Source organism: Triticum aestivum, chromosome 1D (genome assembly GCF_018294505.1).
Source record: "Triticum aestivum cultivar Chinese Spring chromosome 1D, IWGSC CS RefSeq v2.1, whole genome shotgun sequence".
NCBI lineage: Eukaryota > Viridiplantae > Streptophyta > Magnoliopsida > Poales > Poaceae > Triticum > Triticum aestivum.
Window position 1 is genome coordinate 230,963,707 of NC_057796.1, and position 23,085 is coordinate 230,986,791.

The following is a 23,085-nucleotide window of genomic DNA, read 5'->3' on the forward strand; positions in this document are numbered from 1 at the left end:
AAATATGCCCGCTACCTCCTTAAAAAAGGCAGGTGCTTACCAGTCCAACCCGGCGCACGCCGCTTAGTCGCTGACGTCTATTAAACTTCGGCTGATGCATACGACGCAGAACGCCCATACTATGCCCACGCGATGGTTAGTGCTATCAGGCCAGAGGCCCCTCGGATCAAATATCCAAATCGTAGTGGATTGGGAACGCGCGGTAACAAGCAGAGACTCACGAAAGATGTGACCCCGTTGCCCCGTCTCAAGGACTTGTGGCAAGGGCTAGGAATGCCCGACCACGCCTCGTAAGTATCTCGCGGGCACCTTCCAGGTCAACCCGACTCCACATCACTCGCGGGTACCCCTCAGGGTCGACCCGCCTTTCCAAGAAACAGCTGTAAAGTCCAAGTATCCGTGTGTCCAAACATCAAGGGGAAAACCCGAGGAATCACCCCCGGTGAATTCCACTCGATGTAATCATCAAGGTGAACGTAAGAGGAACCACCCCCAAGGTTCACACTTGAGGGGTTGCACGACAGAGTCGTATCGGAAGTGGTTAAGGCGGAATCACCCTCGATGACCACGACCGAATAGCTACACTATAGGGTTAACATCAGAAGTGCTGCAGAGGTCTCACCCTCGGCACTCGATAGTAACTCTGCACAGTCGAGCAACAAAAGGGGCGTGATGTGATGTGAGGTGTCGGGCTCTGGTCGTCGATCACGTTGATCGAGTCGTCGATGATGAAGCAGGGGCAACAAGGACAAGGTGGGGGTCACTGATGGATCACTAACCAACCTATACTAAGCAGTTTAGGATAAGCAGGTAAGGTACAATGAGCAGGTTACAAAAGCAGGCTATGCATCAGAATAGGAGCAAACAATAACAATAGCAAAATCTAATGCAAGCATAAGAGAATGGAATGGGCGATATCGGGATGATCAAAGGGGGGCTTGCCGGTTGCTCTGGCAAGGAGGGGTCGTCGTCGACGTAGTCGATCACAGGGGCGGCATCGATCTCGGGGTCTACCGAAGAGAAGAGGGGGAAGAAACAGTAAATATAAAGCAAACAGAGGTACCAGTAAGCATGACAAGACGATAAGCAGAACTAGGGTGGACCTAACGTAGTACTGCACGACATAGGTGAAGGGGGAATTCAACCGGGAATGTATTCCCGGTTCCGGACCTGTGCTAGACAGATGATCGGAGGGGGAATGTTCCATGTTCAGCATGCTAGGGGCATGTGACAGATGAACGGACCGCGTATTCGGAAACGTTGGATTTTTGTGAGCAACTTTCATGTAGAAAACATTTTCATCGGAGCTACGGTTTAATTTCTATGAATTTCTAAAGGCTTAAACATTTTTTGGAATTAAATAAATTAACATAAGGGTTTATTGCGTTAGCATGATGTCACAGTGACATCAGCAGTCAGCAGGGCGGCTGACCAGGTCAAACCTGGCCTGTGGGTCCAGTGGGACCCACATGTCAGCCTCTGTTAGTCTAACAGTGTATTAAACTAACTAATCTAGGTTAATTAGCTACTGGACCCCACCTGTCATAGGCAAATGACTAAACTAACTAAGTTTTAATTAACCTAATATGCGGTGGGGCCCCCATGTCAGTGGATGGGGCTGCCCAGTCAGCACAGTTGACTAGGTCAACTGGGGGCCAGGGGCCCCGCTGGCAGTGACCCAGGGGGTGGCCCCGGTCGGCCACGTCAGTGCGGGCACCGACGTCTAGCCGCCGGTGGCAAAAACCACGGCGGAGGCATGGCTCAGCGGGGGGATTTGGCTACAGGGCGTCTCCGGGCTCGTGTCCTAGCTCGATTGATCGAGTGGACGAAGCCGCATCGTTCTGCGGTGGTGGCCCGGGCGGGGAGTGGCCGGAGCCGTTGCCGACGACATGAATGGCGGAGACCTGAGGCACGACGAGCTCGCAAACAGCGCAATGACGAGCAAAACAAGCGGTGCTGAGCACCTACGACGTCTACGCGTGCAGACGAGCATGATGGACATGCTTGCGCGGGCGTTCGGTCACCGGAACATGGCCGGAGGCGAGCTCGGACATGTGGGGAACGGCACCTACGAGTGCGGCAACGGCGGGAAGACGGAGGGGAGAGAGGCGAGGCTCACCAGGCGGCTACGTAAAGCCCTTGGAAGGTTAGTAGCAGTAGCAAGCATCGCCGGAGTCGACGGGGATCGTCGGAGCAGATGCGGAAGGAGGGTGGCTCGATCCGCTGCCTGCGGTGCTCCCCGGCTTGCGCTCGTGGACGGGGACGAGGTAGTCGACGACGGCGGAGCTGACAGGCATGATGGCGAGGTGAGGAGGTCACGGTGGCCGCGAGTTCTACGGCGGCGAGGCCATGGCGGCGCTCGGATGTGGTGGGGAACGAGGGGGAGAGCGAGGAGGGAGAGAGGGGAGTGGAAGAGGCGGAGTGGATGAGGGGAGAGAGCGGGCGAGTGGGGTGGCAGAGCAAGTGGAAGGGGAGCCCGAGGCGTCGAGGGGATCCTTATCCCCCTCGTCGACGGCGAGGTGGTTCGGCGGCGACGCGCGGGCGCGCGCTCTCGGTCGGTTGAACAGGGGGAGGGGAGAGCGATCGGGGAGGTAGGTGGGCCGGCCTGCTTGGATGGGCCGAAGCCCAAGGGGAGGCCAGGGGCTCTCCTACCCCTTCTCCTTTTCTTTTCCTTTTTTTAAACATTTGCTTTTCCGTTTTAGCTATTTTAGGCCACTTAGACATTTTGCAAAAATTGTTGGTTCACCACCAGTATTACCAGAAGAATATGTTCCACATGATGAACATTTTAGTTTTCATGTCTGAGCATTTTTTTTATTTCACACATAAATTCAAATTGAATTCAACTCGAATTTGAAATGGAATATTGATCAAAGTGACCAAGCACTGTTATAGCGAAAAGATTAGCTTCATCTCAGGGATTACTGTAGCATCATTACACCGGGGTGTTACAGAAGGGTGTGTTTTATTAAGTATCCGGTTCTAGTTGTCATAAGGTCAAGGTACAACTCCAAGTCGTCCTGTTACCGAAGATCACGGCTATTCGAATAGATAAATTTCCCTGCAGGGGTGCACCACCTTACCCAACCCGCTCGATCCCTCTGGCCGGACACACTTTCTTGGGTCATGCCCGGCCTCGGAAGATCAACACGTAGCAGCCCCACCTAGGCACAACAGAGAGGTCAACACGCCGGTCTAAATCCTATGCGCGCAGGGGTCTGGGCCCATCGCCCATTGCACACCTGCATGTTGCAAACGCGGCCGGAAGAAGACCTAGCCTCCCTAATACAAGAGCAGGTTTTCCAGTCCAATCTGGCGCGCGCCGCTCAGTCGCTGACGTCACGAAGGCTTCGGCTGATACCACGACGCCGGTTGCCCATATCTTGTCCCACGTGGCGTTTAGTGCGTATAAGGTCAACGACCCAACTCAGATCAAATACCAAGATTTCGTTAAGCGTGTTATTATGAAGTAACCGCGGACGCCGACCAGGGCCAGGCCCACCTCTTTCCTAGGTGGTCCCAACCTGCCCTGTCGCTCCGTCACAAAGGTTCACTCAGAGGGCCGTCGGGACAAACGTCCTTTCGGTTCCAATCCGTGAATCACTCGCGGGTACTCTACGAGCCGACCCGACTTTAGTCACCACACGTAGCATATAATATGTATATAAGTATATACCCGTGATCACCTCCCGAGTGATCACGGCCCGATAGTATAGCATGGCAGACGGACAAGAATGTAGGGCCACAGATGGAATACTAGCATCCTATACTAAGCATGTATGCTTGCAGGTAAAGGTAACAACAGTAGTAGCAAGGACAGGCTATGCATCAGGATAAGATTAACGGAAAGCAGTAACATGCTACACTACTCTGATGCAAGCAGTAGAGAGAAAAATAGGCGATATCTGGTGATCAAGGGGGGGCTTGCCTGGTTGCTCTGGCAAGAAGGAGGGGTCGTCAACACCGTAGTCGTATTGGGTAGCAGCGGCGTCGGTCTCGGTGTCTAGCGAGAGAAGAGGGGGAAGAAACAATAAATACAATGCAAACATATGCATGACGGTGCATGACATGACAATGAGCGTTGCTAGGGGTGCCCAAACACGGTACAAGGTGATACCGGTGAAGGGGGAAACATCCGGGAAAATATCCCCGGGGTTTCGCGTTTTCGGACATATGAATCGGAGGGGAAAAGTTGCGAGTTTGCTATGCTAGGGATGTGTGGCGGACGAACGGGCTGCGCATCCGGATTCGTCTCGTCATTCTGAGCAACTTTCATGTACAAAGTTTTTCCATCCGAGCTACGGTTTATTTTATATTAATTTTTAAAGATTTAATCATTTTAGAATTTACTTAATTATTTTAAATCCACATTATCCAGAATAGTGTAAGCTGACGTCATCATGACGTCAGCAGTCAACAGTGACCGTTGACCGGTCAAACTGACGTGTGGGTCCCGCATGCCATACTCTGTTTAATCTAATTAGGGTTTACCTAATCTAATTACTGTTTAATTAATTAATACTAGTTAATTAGGTTAATTAAACATAATTAATTAAGTTAATTAATTAATATATTATTATTATTTATTTATTTTAACATTTTGTGGGTGGGGCCCCCTAGTCAGTGGCCCATAGGGCCAAACGGGTGATGGGCGATTCGGGCGCAGGGGCGCTGCGGGCGTGCGGGTTAACGGGCGGAGCAGAGGGCTCCGCCCGGCGAGTGGAGCGGAACGGAGCCGGGGGGCGAGCCCAGCACGGCGGCGCGGGGCAACGACGAGCAGCGCCAGCAGCAAACCACCAGCAGCTGGTGGGGGGGGAGCGGCGTGCGGCGAGCGGCGCCAGGGTGGAGCTCCGTTGGGCGTGCGGGGCGAAGCGCGGGCGAGCGTCGGCGTGGATGCGAGAGGAGGCGCGCGAGCGAGGCAGGTGTAGGGGAGCGGACGGCGACAGTAGGGCGCCGGAGCGGCGCGACGAGGGGGCGTGGCCGGCACGGGGCGGCGGGCACGGTCGGACGGTGCGGCGCGCTACCGGTAGGGGGCGTGAAGGCGCGGGCGGGGGACAGCGGGCGCGGCCGGAGCGTTGGCGACGGCGAGCGAGCGGCGAGGCGCGCTGGTCGGCAGCAGGAGCAGCGGGGCGCGGCCGCAGGCGGCGGTCAGCGAGGGGGAGCAGCGCGGGGCGGGTGCACGCGTGGTTGAGGCCACCGCGAGCGGGCGGCGCAAGCTGTGATGCGAGCGAGCGAGCGCGCGCGCTTCGGCGCGGGCAGGCGCGGCCAGGAGCAGGGGGTGCGTCCGCGCGAGGGAGCAGCAGTAGGGGCGGTCCAGTCGCGGCTGTAATGGCTGGGTTCGATGCGGGCGACGAGGTGGAGCGCCGACGACTTCGGGCACGCAAGGGGGCACGGTGTGCGCGGGGGCAGAGGGGAAGAGGCCGGGGGCCTCACCGCGGTTCTGTAGGGAACGGGGCAACGGGGGGGGGGGGGGGGGGGCGAGGAGGAGGACAGAGACGACTGGGACGGAGAGGAAGCAGTCCGGCGGGGAGGAGTAGGCAGGCCGGCGAGGTTGCGGTCCGGCGGGGTGGCCTCCGGCGACGGCGTCGAGCGTGGGCGAAGGGATCGGGCTCCTCCCGATCCGGATCCAGAGCGAGGGGAGGAAGTGGTGGCCGGCGGGTTAGGGTTTCGGGGTCCAGGGGATAAGGAGAGGAGTGGGGCTGGGCTGGTCGGTTGGCCCTTTGCCCAGTTGGGCTGGTGGTCAGCTGGGCCGAAGCCCGGGGGTTTCCTTTTTTTTACTAGTTGACCCGTTGCGCCAAATGGCGCAGAAACCCGCTAAAGCCATGTTGTCGAAGAAAATAGTTTCGTTTTGCAACGAAATATTCGATATTGGTAGTAGAATGCCCATGTGTTAAATCATGCTATATTGAAAATCAGAGTTTGAAAAAAATCATATTTGTGTAACATGTATAGACCAGTTAAGGAAGCATTTTTTAAGTTGAAAATATGGTTATCACACATTTTTAACATTAATTTATCTTCCATCCTAACAATAGCCTCATACAGCACCACATCTCTAACCATAAGCTTTCTGAAAAACACCATAAAAATATTTTGAACAAAATAAATGGAAAATGAAGAAGTAAATATACACACAGAATTCATGTTTACCAGTTTACTATGAATCACTTGATGAAGGAAGCAATTGATTCAGTACGGAAATTATAATTTCAACTCTAAGAATGATCATATATTGATCGTACTCCTAGCAGCTGCATGGTCAAGGTGAGGTATGACCTCTATGGTGACGGGTGAAGCAATACATGTAAGAAAATATGGTGCAGTGCAAAAGGAGCGGCAAAAATATGCAGGTAAGGCTCAAAATTGATGAATTATGCATTATGTTTCTTCGTGAAGTACACTGAACCATCAATACTGCATTAAATGGCTAAAGAACCATAACCTGAAAAGTTGTCATGGTGACCATATAATTCAATTTCTAAAACATGTGGCTCTTTTTTGTAATGTTAGCGTATTTCAGAAGGTACAACAAAAGGGCATGCAAAGATTATAATCTCAACTGCAGGTCTAGAATTTACAGAGAAAATGGATATGGCAGTCGAAACATGAGACAAAAATGCTTTCAGCGTCTTGGCACGAAATTATAAACCCATAATTGATCCAAAGGTCACTATTTTGAATTCTCGCTAAGAATGACAGGCAAAATATTAGATGGATGCAAATGCTACTATCCTCCTTATTAATTTATTAATTTGTTGAAATGTAAATCTGTAAGATATTTAAACAAATAATGAGGCTAGCCAACTGAGGCTCCCTCGATTTAGAGCTTCGTTGTTCATCGGATCTGTATTCTGGCGCGTCTGAGCCATCGGATCTTCACAGCGGTCAAAACTAATTTTCACCGCGGTCGTTTTCATTGTCCAATGACGGGTGGGCTCGCGTGGCGTGGTGGTTGGCTGGGTTGCCTGTTTTCGCGTGCAGGGCGTTTTGCCCAATCCGCACCGCGCGCTCCGCACCCAATCCCTCGTCTCGTCTCCCAGGCACAGCCCACACCGGACAAACCCTAGCCTCACCAAGCCCCACATCCCGCACTCCTCCCTCCTCCTCCATCCTCGTTAGCCGCCGCCGCCGCCCTTCTGCCTCCCTCCTCTCTGTCCTACAACCACGTCGCCGTGAGGAAGCTGCCGTTCGTGGCGCCGTACCGCTGTCGGGGTGCTGCGCAAGCTTCGTTCCCCACAGCCCCTCGCTCATCCTCGCTCGTCACCGCCACTGCCTGCTACTCCCCTCCACCACCGTTGATGCTTCTGGGTCGAATCTGGCATTGGTGGGTCGGAGCTCGAGCTAGAGGCCGAGACGGGGAAGGTCAGAAAAAGGAGAGACCGGATGGAGGTGCTCGAGGCCGAGGAAGCTACCGATGGTGAGATCCCTCTCCCCATATCTATTCTCTTAGTTTTTCTCCATCAGCACAACTAGCTTCACTAGCCATCCGGTGGTTGGAGCACGGGGCAACGCTCCGGTCGCGATGGGGTGGAGCTGCACAGGTGAGGGAGGAGGCTGGCACAGGGAACTGGGCCAGGGAGGAGGCAAGGTATGTGTTGTCCCGTGTTTTTTCTCTTCGCATTTTTCTCCTACCATGAATCTGTTTGTTGCCAGAGTGGATCCATGCCACCAAATTCTTGGATAGTAATGAGTGCCAAGATATGTATGCTGACATGTGAGAGAATTATTATTTGGAAAAAATATAATCATATATGTTTTGCCAACAATTTTTATGTTTGAAGCAACCAATTTTGTGAAAAGAGTAGCGAGAAAGATACATGTGCAATTTCCTTGATGTTACAGCTGATGGACACTCGATCTTTAAACATAAGCACAGATAAATAGGTACAAATTCGAGGAAAGACCAATGAAATAGTTGTCTGTACATATGTGCCAGTTTTTTACCTGGTTGTCTGGTTGCATTATTTATCCGGTTTCAATTCAGCTTGAGTAGACTGTTATCCGTGAGTGATAATTGCTACTATTTGTCGCCATGCACCAATTTGCATACCTATTTTAGGCATATACCAATTTCCGACCATATTGTTCTCCTTTGATCCCATTTCTCGGGCAAGTTTAAGCATTTGTCTTCTGTGGGTCAATACCCCGGTCCAACCTTGACTTTGATCTACCGTCGAGTATTACACTCTGGTATCTTGAGAATATCATGGAACTGCATAACTTCTTATGGGTTCATCATCAACTGTTATTTCTCACCGCTTCCAATTTTCCTGGGTTTTGGGTTGTCGTCAACCGGGGACACCAAATAGTGAATCGAGTCCGCACTCTGATTCAATAACTCTTAAGTAATTTTTGTTGCTTACGAGTTTAATAATCCTTCAAGTCATCCCAATCCTGATCGGCTATATCATTATCGTGCTAAATTTTAATTGTGCTACCTGGTCCTTCTTCCCGGAGCACAATTTTTGACGATGAGCTAAGCTTACGTCGATCTTTCCTCATCATATCATTTAGCTTTGGACAGCAAGCTTGCTTTGGAGTTTGTGTCATACCCTTGGTTCCATTAACCTTTCGCTTCACCATTGCTTTGACTTGATGTCATCGCTGATCTATTACATCTTCGTGGAGCCTCTCATCAAAATTTGTCATGATCATCATCAACATCTTGATTCCTTCCTGGATATCAATCGAATTCTTGATGCGAAATACCACCCTTGCCCCTCGATGATTTATGTTATCAACGGCAATAACCTTATTGCCCTCCCTCCGACACAAAATTGTTCATGTTTTGTGTAGTACATTGAGTTTATTTCTATCCAGCTTGTGTTAGGATCTACCTTGGAATATTACCATCTTTTATGTCAAGAATGTCATGCTAATTTCACCATGTCTCGAGAATCCTTGATACATAGTGATACTTCTCACCATCACCATTATTCCTTGTTCCCCGTGTTGTTTCTAACCCGGAATACCGACAAATGCACTATGATGTGTAAAATTCAAAACTTCTAGCAACCCTATTGCTTGTAAGTTAATGGTTGATAGTTTCATTCTACTTCTTTTGTTCATTTAGTCACCATTCAAACATTGATCGTGCGACCCAGCCCATATTTCGGGTGCACCTTTCAATCAATGTCCAATTGAGTATGCTTTCCTCTAGCACACCATTATATCATTTGATCTGACAAATGTTATCTCCTTGTTCACATGACTGTGGAAACCCATCTTTTTGGAAATCTGGAGGAATTTTCGCTGAGTCAATCAGCCACCTCCTCACCTCTCCTTGATTTAATGATGAACTCTTGTTTCGGAACTCGCTCACACAGTTCAATTCCCGAGAATCTTACAATGTCATCTCGACAATTTGTGTTACACCTCTCTTCTCAGGCATCCCGAGTCTGCGGTATCCCAACAACAATCAGATCTGAATCTCGGTCAGATATGATGGTTGGAACATATTTCCAAGAGTTATAACATTGGTCTTTATATGACCCGGTAAGATGATGTCATGCCTAGCACACCTGGCCGGAGAACCTATTGTTAGGCAAGGTTAGTCATTCTTCCATGAGGAAATCAAAAGACTTATTCTATAAGTTGTTCCTGATGGATCCATTGTGTTTCCAAAGTCTGATCTTCACCTGATGACCATGTCAATGCTATCTCGAAGCATGTCTATGATACTCCGATTCTCAACAAGAACATTTGAAGCCCAATGCTAAATGTTTCCTGCTCAATTATCCAAACACCGCTATAAGGGTAATGTCATGAAATTTCTCTCCCCTTACCTAAAGGGTTTTCTGCTTTCTATCATGTCATGGATATGATGCTCTGCTTGTCCTTGAGAAAGATATACCCCTGGAATATGTGTTTAAACACATTTCCCTTTCCATTGTTCTGTTTAACCTCATGATCACATTTTCCTTTTCATTGGTTTGTTTGACCTTTCTTGTGATCTATATAATCTAAGCAGTAAAGCCTCACTGCTTATGTAAACACCTCGGTGTACAATTTCGTCAGCAAGACCCTGTTACTATTGTTGATGACATTCCGGTAGCCGCCGATGGACGAGAACTTTGCCTATTGGTCCGCCTCGTTCAACGAGCAGGAAAATGGTTCTCTTCGTCCCTCGCCCTTGGTACCGACGTTGTTGCCGACATAATCGACAGGCTATCCTCTGGCATGCCTTACTATCATGACCATGCAAGATGTCACCGCTCCTCCTAATTTTAACCCACATGGTGGGCCCATAACCCACAGTTCCACAGGATCGAAAACTGACTCTCCTATACACCCCCTGTTTCCAAAGTTATTCCTCATTCTTGTCTTCGTATGTAATTCACGAGCCACCTTCCCTGTGATCATCAATTCTGGTATTAGACACAATACTTATTCCCGTTGCCTTCAACCCCTTTCACACTCTGTTTCAGGCAACGAACAATTGTCTATCCGCTCGAAACTTCTCATGATACCTCCTCACTTTGCTCTCGATAATGTCTAAAGTTTCAATTCGAGAGTTACTTTCCGCCACCTTCCCTGATGTTATCTACTAGATAAGCAAACATTGTAGCGGTCGTTCTTCCATAATACCCCCTTATCCTTTCGTAAGTACGATGGAGTTCCCGAAGGAAGACAACTTCATCATGATGCATTGGAATAAAGAATTGAAGACATCAACGAAAGGGATTAACTTCTTCGAGAAGATCCGTTAGAATATCGTAACCAGAACTTTCCCCCTTACTCCCCTCTTAAATCTCGGGACGAGATTTCTTGTAGTAGAGGAGAATTGTGACGCCCGGATAATTAAGCGACGGTAAAACTCTGCTAATGATACCACGTCACCTCCGTTACTGTTGCTAATCTTTCGTTAGTTCAAAACCGATTCAAAAATCAATTCAAAATATGGCAAACAACAAAAGTTTTCAAACATTGAAACAAAAATGTTCGGTGGGTGCCAAATAATGCACTGGTATTATTGTGGAGAAACATTTTTTAAATGCCTAAATATTTTAAAGTGAAATAAAACAGAAAAGAAAATAAATAAAAAGAAAAAGGAAAATAAATAAAAGAAAAATAAAAACAGAAAACAAAACAAATTTAAACAAATAATGAGGCTAGCCAACTCGCTCCCAGTAGGCTCCCTCGATTTAGAGCTTCGTTGTTCATCGGATCTGTATTCTGGCGCGTCTGAGCCATCGGATCTTCACAGCGGTCAAAACTAATTTTCACCGCGGTCGTTTTCATTGTCCAATGACGGGTGGGCTCGCGTGGCGTGGTGGTTGGCTGGGTTGCCTGTTTTCGCGTGCAGGGCGTTTTGCCCAATCCGCACCGCGCGCTCCGCACCCAATCCCTCGTCTCGTCTCCCAGGCACAGCCCACACCGGACAAACCCTAGCCTCACCAAGCCCCACATCCCGCACTCCTCCCTCCTCCTCCATCCTCGTTAGCCGCCGCCGCCGCCGCCCTTCTGCCTCCCTCCTCTCTGTCCTACAACCACGTCGCCGTGAGGAAGCTGCCGTTCGTGGCGCCGTACCGCTGTCGGGGTGCTGCGCAAGCTTCGTTCCCCACAGCCCCTCGCTCATCCTCGCTCGTCACCGCCACTGCCTGCTACTCCCCTCCACCACCGTTGATGCTTCTGGGTCGAATCTGGCATTGGTGGGTCGGAGCTCGAGCTAGAGGCCGAGACGGGGAAGGTCAGAAAAAGGAGAGACCGGATGGAGGTGCTCGAGGCCGAGGAAGCTACCGATGGTGAGATCCCTCTCCCCATATCTATTCTCTTAGTTTTTCTCCATCAGCACAACTAGCTTCACTAGCCATCCGGTGGTTGGAGCACGGGGCAACGCTCCGGTCGCGATGGGGTGGAGCTGCACAGGTGAGGGAGGAGGCTGGCACAGGGAACCGGGCCAGGGAGGAGGCAAGGTATGTGTTGTCCCGTGTTTTTTCTCTTCGCATTTTTCTCCTACCATGAATCTGTTTGTTGCCAGAGTGGATCCATGCCACCAAATTCTTGGATAGTAATGAGTGCCAAGATATGTATGCTGACATGTGAGAGAATTATTATTTGGAAAAAATATAATCATATATGTTTTGCCAACAATTTTTATGTTTGAAGCAACCAATTTTGTGAAAAGAGTAGCGAGAAAGATACATGTGCAATTTCCTTGATGTTACAGCTGATGGACACTCGATCTTTAAACATAAGCACAGATAAATAGGTACAAATTCGAGGAAAGACCAATGAAATAGTTGTCTGTACATATGTGCCAGTTTTTTACCTGGTTGTCTGGTTGCATTATTTATCCGGTTTCAATTCAGCTTGAGTAGACTGTTATCCGTGAGTGATAATTGCTACTATTTGTCGCCATGCACCAATTTGCATACCTATTTTAGGCATATATAATTTACTATGATTCATGGTGAGAAAATTATGATTTAATAAACGAAAGGTGGTTTGAAGAAGCAAATTATGGTCGGAACCATAGCTGCAAGGGATCCAATTTAATGACACCGAAAGAATTACCCAAATGATTAAATATTTTGCAAGAAGCTTCCATGATAAGTTCCACATCGAGTCCATGGGCATGAACACAAAGTTCAAGGTCGACTCCCACTTCTTTAATGCATGACCTTTCATTCACTTCTCGTCTTCAAAGAAGTTGTATGGTAGAAAATTATCTGGTAAAACACCAGAAGTGTCGGGGATTGTGACGCCCCCGATTTGACCGTACACTAATCATGCACGCAAATGTGTACGATCAAGATCAGGGACTCACGAGAAGATATCACAACACAACTCTACAACATAAATAAGTCATACAAGCATCATAATACAAGCCAGGGGCCTCGAGGGCTCGAATACAAGTGCTCTCTCATAGACGAGTCAGCGGAAGCAACAAAATCTGAGTATAGACATAAGTTAAACAAGTTTGCCTTAAGAAGGCTAGCACAAACTGGGATACAGATCGGACGAGGCGCAGGCCTCCTGCCTGGGATCCTCCTAACTAACTCCTGGTCGTCGTCAGCGGACTGCACGTAGTAGCAGGCACCTCCAGTGTAGTAGGAGTCGTCGTCGACGGTGGCGTCTGGCTCCGGGGCTCCAGCATCTGGTTGCGACAACCAGGTAGAAAGGAAGGGGGAAAAGAGGAAGGAAAGCAACCGTGAGTACTCATCCAAAGTACTCGCAAGCAAGGAGCTACACTACATATGCATGGGTATATGTGTAAAGGGCCATATCGGTGGACTGAACTGCAGAATGCCAGAATAAGAGGGGGATAGCTAATCCTGTCGAAGAATACGCTTCTGGCAGCCTCCATCTTGCAGCATGTAGAAGAGAGTAGATTGAAGTCCTCCAAGTAGCATCGTATAGCATAATCCTACCCGGCGATCCCCTCCTCGTCGCCCTGTTAGAGAGCGATCACCGGGTTATATCTGGCACTTGGAAGGGTGTGTTTTATTAAGTATCCAGTTCTAGTTGTCATAAGGTCAAGGTACAACTCCGGGTCGTCCTTTTACCGAGGGACACGGCTATTCGAATAGATAAACTTCCCTGCAGGGGTGCACCACATAACCCAACACGCTCGATCCCCTTTGGCCGGACACAGTTTCCTGGGTCATGCCCGGCCTCGGAAGATCAACATGTCGCAGCCCCACCTAGGCACAACAGAGAGGTCAGCACGCCGGTCTAAATCCTATGGCGCAGGGGTCTGGGCCCATCGCCCATTGCACACCTGCACGTTGCGAACGCGGCCGAAAGCAGACCTAGCCTAGTAGGTGTTCCAGTCCAATCCGGCGCGCGCCACTCAGTCGCTGACGTCACGAAGGCTTCAGCTGATACCACGACGTCGAGTGCCCATAACTGTTCCCGCGTAGTTGGTTAGTGCGTATAGACCAAATGGCCAGACTCAGATCAAATACCAAGATCTCGTTAAGCGTGTTAAGTATTCGCGAACGCCGACCAGGGCCAGGCCCACCTCTCTCCTAGGTGGTCTCAACCTGCCCTGTCGCTCCGCCACAAAGTAACAGTCGGGAGCCGTCAGGAACCCAGGCCCACCTCTACCGGGATGGAACCACCTGTCCTTTCAGCCCCCTCATCAGAATCACTTGCGGGTACTCAACGAGCCGACCCGACTTTAGTCACCATATGTGTCATGTATATAAAGTATATAGTATATACCCGTGATCACCTCCCGAAGTGATCACGACCCAGTAGTATAGCATGGCAGACGGACAAGAGTGTAGGGCCACTGATGGAACACTAGCATCCTATACTAAGCGGTAACAACTGTGTTGGGGAACGTAGTAATTACAAAAAATTTCCTATGCACACGCAAGATCATGGTGATGCATAGCAACGAGAGGGGAGAGTGTTGTCCACGTACCCTCGTAGACCGACAGCGGAAGCGTTATCACAACGCGGTTGATGTAGTCGTACGTCTTGACAATCCGACCGATCAAGTACCGAACGCACGACACCTCCGAGTTCAGCACACGTTCAGCTCGATGACGTCCCTCGAACTCCGATCCAGCCGAGTGTTGAGGGAGAGTTTCGTCAGCACGACGACGTGGTGACGATGATGATGTTCCACCGACGCAGGGCTTCGCCTTAGCTCCGCAACGGTATTATCGAGGTGTAATAATGGTGGAGGGGGGCACCGCACACGGCTAAAATATCGTATATCAAGTGTGTCTAGAGGTGCCCCCTGCCCCCGTATATAAAGGAGCAAGGGGGAGGCCAACTGCCTTTGGGCGCGCCAAGGAGAGGGGGGGAGTCCTCCTCCTAGTAGGAGTAGGACTCCCCTTTCCTAGTCCAACTAGGAAGAGAGGGGGGAAGGAAAGAGAGGGAGAGGGAGAGGGAAAAAGGGGCCGCGCCCCCCTCCCCTAGTCCAATTCGGACTCCTCATGGGAGGGGGCGCGCCACCTCCTGGCTGCTGCCCTCTCTCTCCCCTCAAGGCCCACTAAGGCCCAATACTTCCCCGGGGGGTTCCGGTAACCCCTCCGGCACTACGGTTTTATCCGAAACTTCTCCGAAACACTTCCGGTGTCCGAATATAGTCGTCCAATATATCAATCTTTATGTCTCGACCATTTCGAGACTCCTCGTCATGTCCGTGATCACATCCGGGACTCCGAACAACCTTCGGTACATCAAAACATATAAACTCATAATATAACTGTCATCGTAACTTTAAGCGTGCGGACCCTACGGGTTCGAGAACTATGTAGACATGACCGAGACACCTCTCTGGTCAATAACCAATAGCGGAACCTGGATGCTCATATTGGTTCCTACATATTTTACGAAGATCTTTATCGGTCAGACTGCATAACAACATACGTTGTTCCCTTTGTCATCGGTATGTTACTTGCCCGAGATTCGATCGTCGGTATCTCGATACCTAGTTCAATCTCGTTACCGGCAAGTCTCTTTACTCGTTCCATAATACATCATCCCGCAACTAACTCATTAGTCACAATGCTTGCAAGGCTTATAGTGATGTGCATTACTGAGTGGGCCCAGAGATACCTCTTCGACAATCGGAGTGACAAATCCTAATCTCGAAATACGCCAACCCAACAAGTACCTTTGGAGACACCTGTAGAGCACCTTTATAATCACCCATTTACGTTGTGACGTTTGGTAGCACACAAAGTGTTCCTCCGGTAAACGGGAGTTGCATAATCTCATAGTCATAGGAACATGTATAAGTCATGAAGAAAGCAATAGCAACATACTAAACGATCGGGTGCTAAGCTAACGGAATGGGTCAAGTCAATCACGTCATTCTCCTAATGAGGTGATCCCGTTAATCAAATGACAACTCATGTCTATGGCTAGGAAACATAACCATCTTTGATTAACGAGCTAGTCAAGTAGAGGCATACTAGTGACACACTGTTTGTCTATGTATTCACACATGTATTATGTTTCCGGTTAATACAATTCTAGCATGAATAATAAACATTTATCATGATATAAGGAAATAAATAATACTTTATTATTGCCTCTAGGGCATATTTCCTTCAGTCTCCCACTTGCACTAGAGTCAATAATCTAGATTACACAGTAATGATTCTTACACCCATGGAGTCTTGGTGCTGATCATGTTTTGCTCGTGGAAGAGGCTTAGTCAACGGGTCTGCAACATTCAGATCCGTATGTATCTTGCAAATTTCTATGTCTCCCACCTGGACTAAATCCCGGATGGAATTGAAGCGTCTTTTGATGTGCTTGGTTCTCTTGTGAAATCTGGATTCCTTTGCTAAGGCAATTGCACCAGTATTGTCACAAAAGATTTTCATTGGTCCCGATGCACTAGGTATGACACCTAGATCGGATATGAACTCCTTCATCCAGACTCCTTCATTTGCTGCTTCTGAAGCAGCTATGTACTCCGCTTCACACGTAGATCCCGCCACGACACTTTGCTTAGAACTGCACCAACTGACAGCTCCACCGTTCAATGTAAATACGTATCCGGTTTGCGATTTAGAATCGTCCGGATCAGTGTCAAAGCTTGCATCAACGTAACCATTTACGATGAGCTCTTTGTCACCTCCATAAACGAGAAACATATCCTTAGTCCTTTTCAGGTATTTCAGGATGTTCTTGACCGCTGTCCAGTGATCCACTCCTGGATTACTTTGGTACCTCCCTGCTAAACTTATAGCAAGGCACACATCAGGTCTGGTACACAGCATTGCATACATGATAGAGCCTATGGCTGAAGCATAGGGAACATCTTTCATCTTCTCTCTATCTTCTGCAGTGGTCGGGCATTGAGTCTTACTCAATCTCACACCTTGTAGTACAGGCAAGAACCCTTTCTTTGCTTGATCCATTTTGAACTTCTTCAAAACTTTGTCAAGGTATGTGCTTTGTGAAAGTCCAATTAAGCGTCTTGATCTATCTCTATAGATCTTAATGCCTAATATATATGCAGCTTCACCGAGGTCTTTCATTGAAAAACTCTTATTCAAGTATCCCTTTATGCTATCCAGAAATTCTATATCATTTCCAATCAGCAATATGTCATCCACATATAATATCAGAAATGCTACTGAGCTCCCACTCACTTTCTTGTAAATACAGGCTTCTCCAAAAGTCTGTATAAAACCAAATGCTTTGATCACACTATCAAAGCGTTTATTCCAACTCCGAGAGGCTTGCACCAGTCCATAAATGGATCGCTGGAGCTTGCACACTTTGTTAGCTCCCTTTGGATCGACAAAACCTTCCGGTTGCATCATATACAACTCTTCTTCCAGAAATCCATTCAGGAATGCAGTTTTGACATCCATTTGCCAAATTTCATAATCATAAAATGCGGCAATTGCTAACATGATTCGGACAGACTTAAGCATCGCTACGGGTGAGAAGGTCTCATCGTAGTCAATCCCTTGAACTTGTCGAAAACCTTTCGCAACAAGTCGAGCTTTATAGACAGTAACATTACCATCAGCGTCAGTCTTCTTCTTGAAGATCCATTTATTTTCAATGGCTTGCCGACCATCGGGCAAGTCAACCAAAGTCCATACTTTGTTCTCATACATGGATCCCATCTCGGATTTCATGGCTTCAAGCCATTTTGCGGAATCTGGGCTCACCATCGCTTCTTCATAGTTCGTAGGTTCGTCATGGTCTAGTAACATAACCTCCAAAACAGGATTACCGTACCACTCTGGTGCGGATCTTGATCTAGTTGACCTACGAGGTTCAGTAATAACTTGATCTGAAGTTTCATGATCATCATCATTAACTTCCTCACTAATTGGTGTAGGTGTCGCAGAAACTGATTTCTGTGATGATCTACTTTCCAATAAGGGAGCAGGTACAGTTACCTCATCAAGTTCTACTTTCCTCCCACTCACTTCTTTCGAGAGAAACTCCTTCTCTAGAAAGGATCCATTCTTAGCAACGAATATCTTGCCTTCAGATCTGTGATAGAAGGTGTACCCAACAGTCTCCTTTGGGTATCCTATGAAGACACATTTCTCCGATTTAGGTTCGAGCTTATCAGGTTGAAGTTTCTTCACATAAGCATCGCAACCCCAAACTTTAAGATACGACAACTTTGGTTTCTTGCCAAACCATAGTTCATAAGGCGTCGTCTCAACGGATTTCGATGGTGTCCTATTTAGAGTGAATGCAGCCGTCTCTAAAGCATAACCCCAAAACGATAGCGGTAAATCAGTAAGAGACATCATAGATCGCACCATATCTAATAAAGTACGATTACGACGTTCGGACACACCATTACGCTGTGGTGTTCCGGGTGGCGTGAGTTGCGAAACTATTCCGCATTGTTTCAAATGTAAGCCAAACTCGTAACTTAAATATTCTCCTCCACGATCTGATCGTAGAAACTTTATTTTCTTGTTACGATGATTTTCAACTTCACTCTGAAATTCTTTGAACTTTTCAAATGTTTCAGACTTATGTTTCATTAAGTAGATATACCCATATCTGCTCAAATCATCTGTGAAGGTGAGAAAATAACGATATCCGCCACGAGCCTCAATATTCATCGGACCACATACATCTGTATGTATGATTTCCAATAAATCTGTTGCTCTCTCCATAGTTCCGGAGAACGGTGTTTTAGTCATCTTGCCCATGAGGCACGGTTCGCAAGTACCAAGTGATTCATAATCAAGTGATTCCAAAAGTCCATCAGTATGGAGTTTCTTCATGCGCTTTACACCGATATGACCTAAACGGCAGTGCCACAAATAAGTTGCACTGTCATTATCAACTCTGCATCTTTTGGCTTCAACATTATGAATATGTGTGTCACTACTATCGAGATTCATTAAAAATAGACCACTCTTCAAGGGTGCATGACCATAAAAGATATTATTCATATAAATAGAACAACCATTATTCTCTGATTTAAATGAATAACCGTCTCGCATCAAACAAGATCCAGATATAATGTTCATGCTCAACGCTGGCACCAAATAACAATTATTTAGGTCTAATACTAATCCCGAAGGTAGATGTAGAGGTAGCGTGCCGACGGCGATCACATCGACTTTGGAACCATTTCCCACGCGCATCGTCACCTCGTCCTTAGCCAATCTTCGCTTAATCCGTAGCCCCTGTTTCGAGTTGCAAATATTAGCAACAGAACCAGTATCAAATACCCAGGTGCTACTGCGAGCATTAGTAAGGTACACATCAATAACATGTATATCACATATACCTTTGTTAACCTTGCCATCCTTCTTATCCGCCAAATACTTGGGGCAGTTCCGCTTCCAGTGACCAGTCTGCTTGCAGTAGAAGCACTCAGTTTCAGGCTTAGGTCCAGACTTGGGTTTCTTCTCCTGAACAGCAACTTGCTTGCTGTTCTTCTTGAAGTTCCCCTTCTTCTTCCCTTTGCCCTTTTTCTTGAAACTAGTGGTTTTACTGACCATCAACACTTGATGCTCCTTTTTGATTTCTACCTCCGCTGCCTTTAGCATTGCGAAGAGCTCGGGAATTGTCTTATTCATCCCTTGCATGTTATAGTTCATCACGAAGCTCTTGTAGCTTGGTGGCAGTGATTGAAGAATTCTGTCAATGACGCTATCATCCGGAAGATTAACTCCCAGTTGAATCAAGTGATTATTATACCCAGACATTTTGAGTATATGCTCACTGACAGAACTATTCTCTTCCATCTTGCAGCTATAGAACTTATTGGAGACTTCATATCTCTCAATCCGGGCATTTGCTTGAAATATTAACTTCAACTCCTGGAACATCTCATATGCTCCATGACGTTCAAAACGTCGTTGAAGACCCGGTTCTAAGCCGTAAAGCATGGCACACTGAACTATTGAGTAGTCATCAGCTTTGCTCTGCCAGACGTTCATAACTTCTGGTGTTGCTCTTGCAGGAGGCCTGGCACCTAGCGGTGCTTCCAGGACGTAATTCTTCTGTGCAGCAATGAGGATAATCCTCAAGTTACGGACCCAGTCCGTGTAATTGCTACCATCATCTTTCAACTTAGCTTTCTCAAGGAACGCATTAAAATTCAACGGAACAACAACACGGGCCATTTATCTACAATTAACATAGACAAGCAAGATACTATCAGGTACTAAGTTCATGATAAATTCAAGTTCAATTAATCATATTACTTAAGAACTCCCACTTAGATAGACATCCCTCTCATCATCTAAGTGATTACGTGATCCAAATCAACTAAACCATGTCCGATCATCACGTGAGATGGAGTAGTTTCAATGGTGAACATCACTATGTTGATCATATCTACTATATGATTCACGCTCGACCTTTCGGTCTCCGTGTCCCGAGGCCATATCTGCATATGCTAGGCTCGTCAAGTTTAACCTGAGTATTCCGCGTGTGCAACTGTTTTGCACCCGTTGTATTTGAACGTAGAGCCTATCACACCCGATCATCACGTGGTGTCTCAGCACGAAGAACTTTTGCAACGGTGCATACTCAGGGAGAACACTTTTATCTTGAAATTTTAGTGAGAGATCATCTTATAATGCTACCGTCAATCAAAGCAAGATAAGATGCATAAAAGATTAACATCACATGCAATCAATATAAGTGATATGATATGGCCATCATCATCTTGTGCTTGTGATCTCCATCTCCGAAGCACCGTCATGATCACCATCGTCACCGGCGCGACACCTTGATCTCCATCGTAGTATCGTTGTCGTCTCGCCAACTTATTGCTTTTACGACTATCGCTACCGCTTAGTGATAAAGTAAAACAATTACATGGCGATTGCATTGCATACAATAAAGCGACAACCATATGGCTCCTGCCAGTTGCCGATAACTCGGTTACAAAACATGATCATCTCATACAATAAAATATAGCATCATGTCTTGACCATATCACATCACAACATGCCCTGCAAAAACAAGTTAGACGTCCTCTACTTTGTTGTTGCAAGTTTTACGTGGCTGCTACGGGCTTAGCAAGAACCGTTCTTACCTACGCATCAAAACCACAACGATAGTTTGTCAAGTTGGTGCTGTTTTAACCTTCGCAAGGACCGGGCGTAGCCACACTCGGTTCAACTAAAGTGAGAGAGACAGACACCCGCCAGTCACCTTTAAGCAACGAGTGCTCGCAACGGTGAAACCAGTCTCGCGTAAGCGTACGCGTAATGTCGGTCCGGGCCGCTTCATCTCACAATACCGCTGAACCAAAGTATGACATGCTGGTAAGCAGTATGACTTATATCGCCCACAACTCACTTGTGTTCTACTCGTGCATAGCATCAACGCATAAAACCTGGCTCGGATGCCACTGTTGGGGAACGTAGTAATTTCAAAAAATTTCCTACGCACACGCAAGATCATGGTGATGCATAGCAACGAGAGGGGAGAGTGTTGTCCACGTACCCTCGTAGACCGACAGCGGAAGCGTTATCACAACGCGGTTGATGTAGTCGTACGTCTTCACGATCCGACCGATCAAGTACCGAACGCACGGCACCTCCGAGTTCAGCACACGTTCAGCTCGATGACGTCCCTCGAACTCCGATCCAGCCGAGTGTTGAGGGAGAGTTTCGTCAGCACGACGGCGTGGTGACGATGATGATGTTCCACCGACGCAGGGCTTCGCCTAAGCTCCGCAACGGTATTATCGAGGTGTAATATGGTGGAGGGGGGCACCGCACACGGCTAAAATATCGTATATCAAGTGTGTCTAGAGGTGCCCCCCTGCCCCCGTATATAAAGGAGCAAGGGGGAGGCCGGCTGCCTTTGGGCGCGCCAAGGAGAGGGGGGAGTCCTCCTCCTAGTAGGAGTAGGACTCCCCTTTCCTAGTCCAACTAGGAAGAGAGGGGGGAAGGAAAGAGAGGGAGAGGGAGAGGGAAAGAGGGGCTGCGCCCCCCTCCCCTAGTCCAATTCGGACTCCTCATGGGAGGGGGGGCGCCACCTCCTGGCTGCTGCCCTCTCTCTCCCCTCAAGGCCCACTAAGGCCCAATACTTCCCCGGGGGGTTCCGGTAACCCCTCCGGCACTCCGGTTTTATCCGAAACTTCTCCGGAACACTTCCGGTGTCCGAATATAGTCGTCCAATATATCAATCTTTATGTCTCGACCATTTCGAGACTCCTCGTCATGTCCGTGATCACATCCGGGACTCCGAACAACCTTCGGTACATCAAAACATATAAACTCATAATATAACTGTCATCGTAACTTTAAGCGTGCGGACCCTACGGGTTCGAGAACTATGTAGACATGACCGAGACACCTCTCCGGTCAATAACCAATAGCGGAACCTGGATGCTCATATTGGTTCCTACATATTCTACGAAGATCTTTATCGGTCAGACCGCATAACAACATACGTTGTTCCCTTTGTCATCGGTATGTTACTTGCCCGAGATTCGATCGTCGGTATCTCGATACCTAGTTCAATCTCGTTACCGGCAAGTCTCTTTACTCATTCCGTAATACATCATCCCGCAACTAACTCATTAGTCACAATGCTTGCAAGGCTTATAGTGATGTGCATTACTGAGTGGGCCCAGAGATACCTCTCCGACAATCGGAGTGACAAATCCTAATCTCGAAATACGCCAACCCAACAAGTACCTTTGGAGACACCTGTAGAGCACCTTTATAATCACCCATTTACGTTGTGACGTTTGGTAGCACACAAAGTGTTCCTCCGGTAAACGGGAGTTGCATAATCTCATAGTCATAGGAACATGTATAAGTCATGAAGAAAGCAATAACAACATACTAAACGATCGGGTGCTAAGCTAACGGAATGGGTCAAGTCAATCACGTCATTCTCCTAATGAGGTGATCCCGTTAATCAAATGACAACTCATGTCTATGGCTAGGAAACATAACCATCTTTGATTAACGAGCTAGTCAAGTAGAGGCATACTAGTGACACACTGTTTGTCTATGTATTCACACATGTATTATGTTTCCGGTTAATACAATTCTAGCATGAATAATAAACATTTATCATGATATAAAGAAATAAATAATACTTTATTATTGCCTCTAGGGCATATTTTCTTCAAACTGTAGCAACAATGACAAGCTATGCATCAGGATAGGATTAACGGAAAGCAGTAACATGCTACATTAC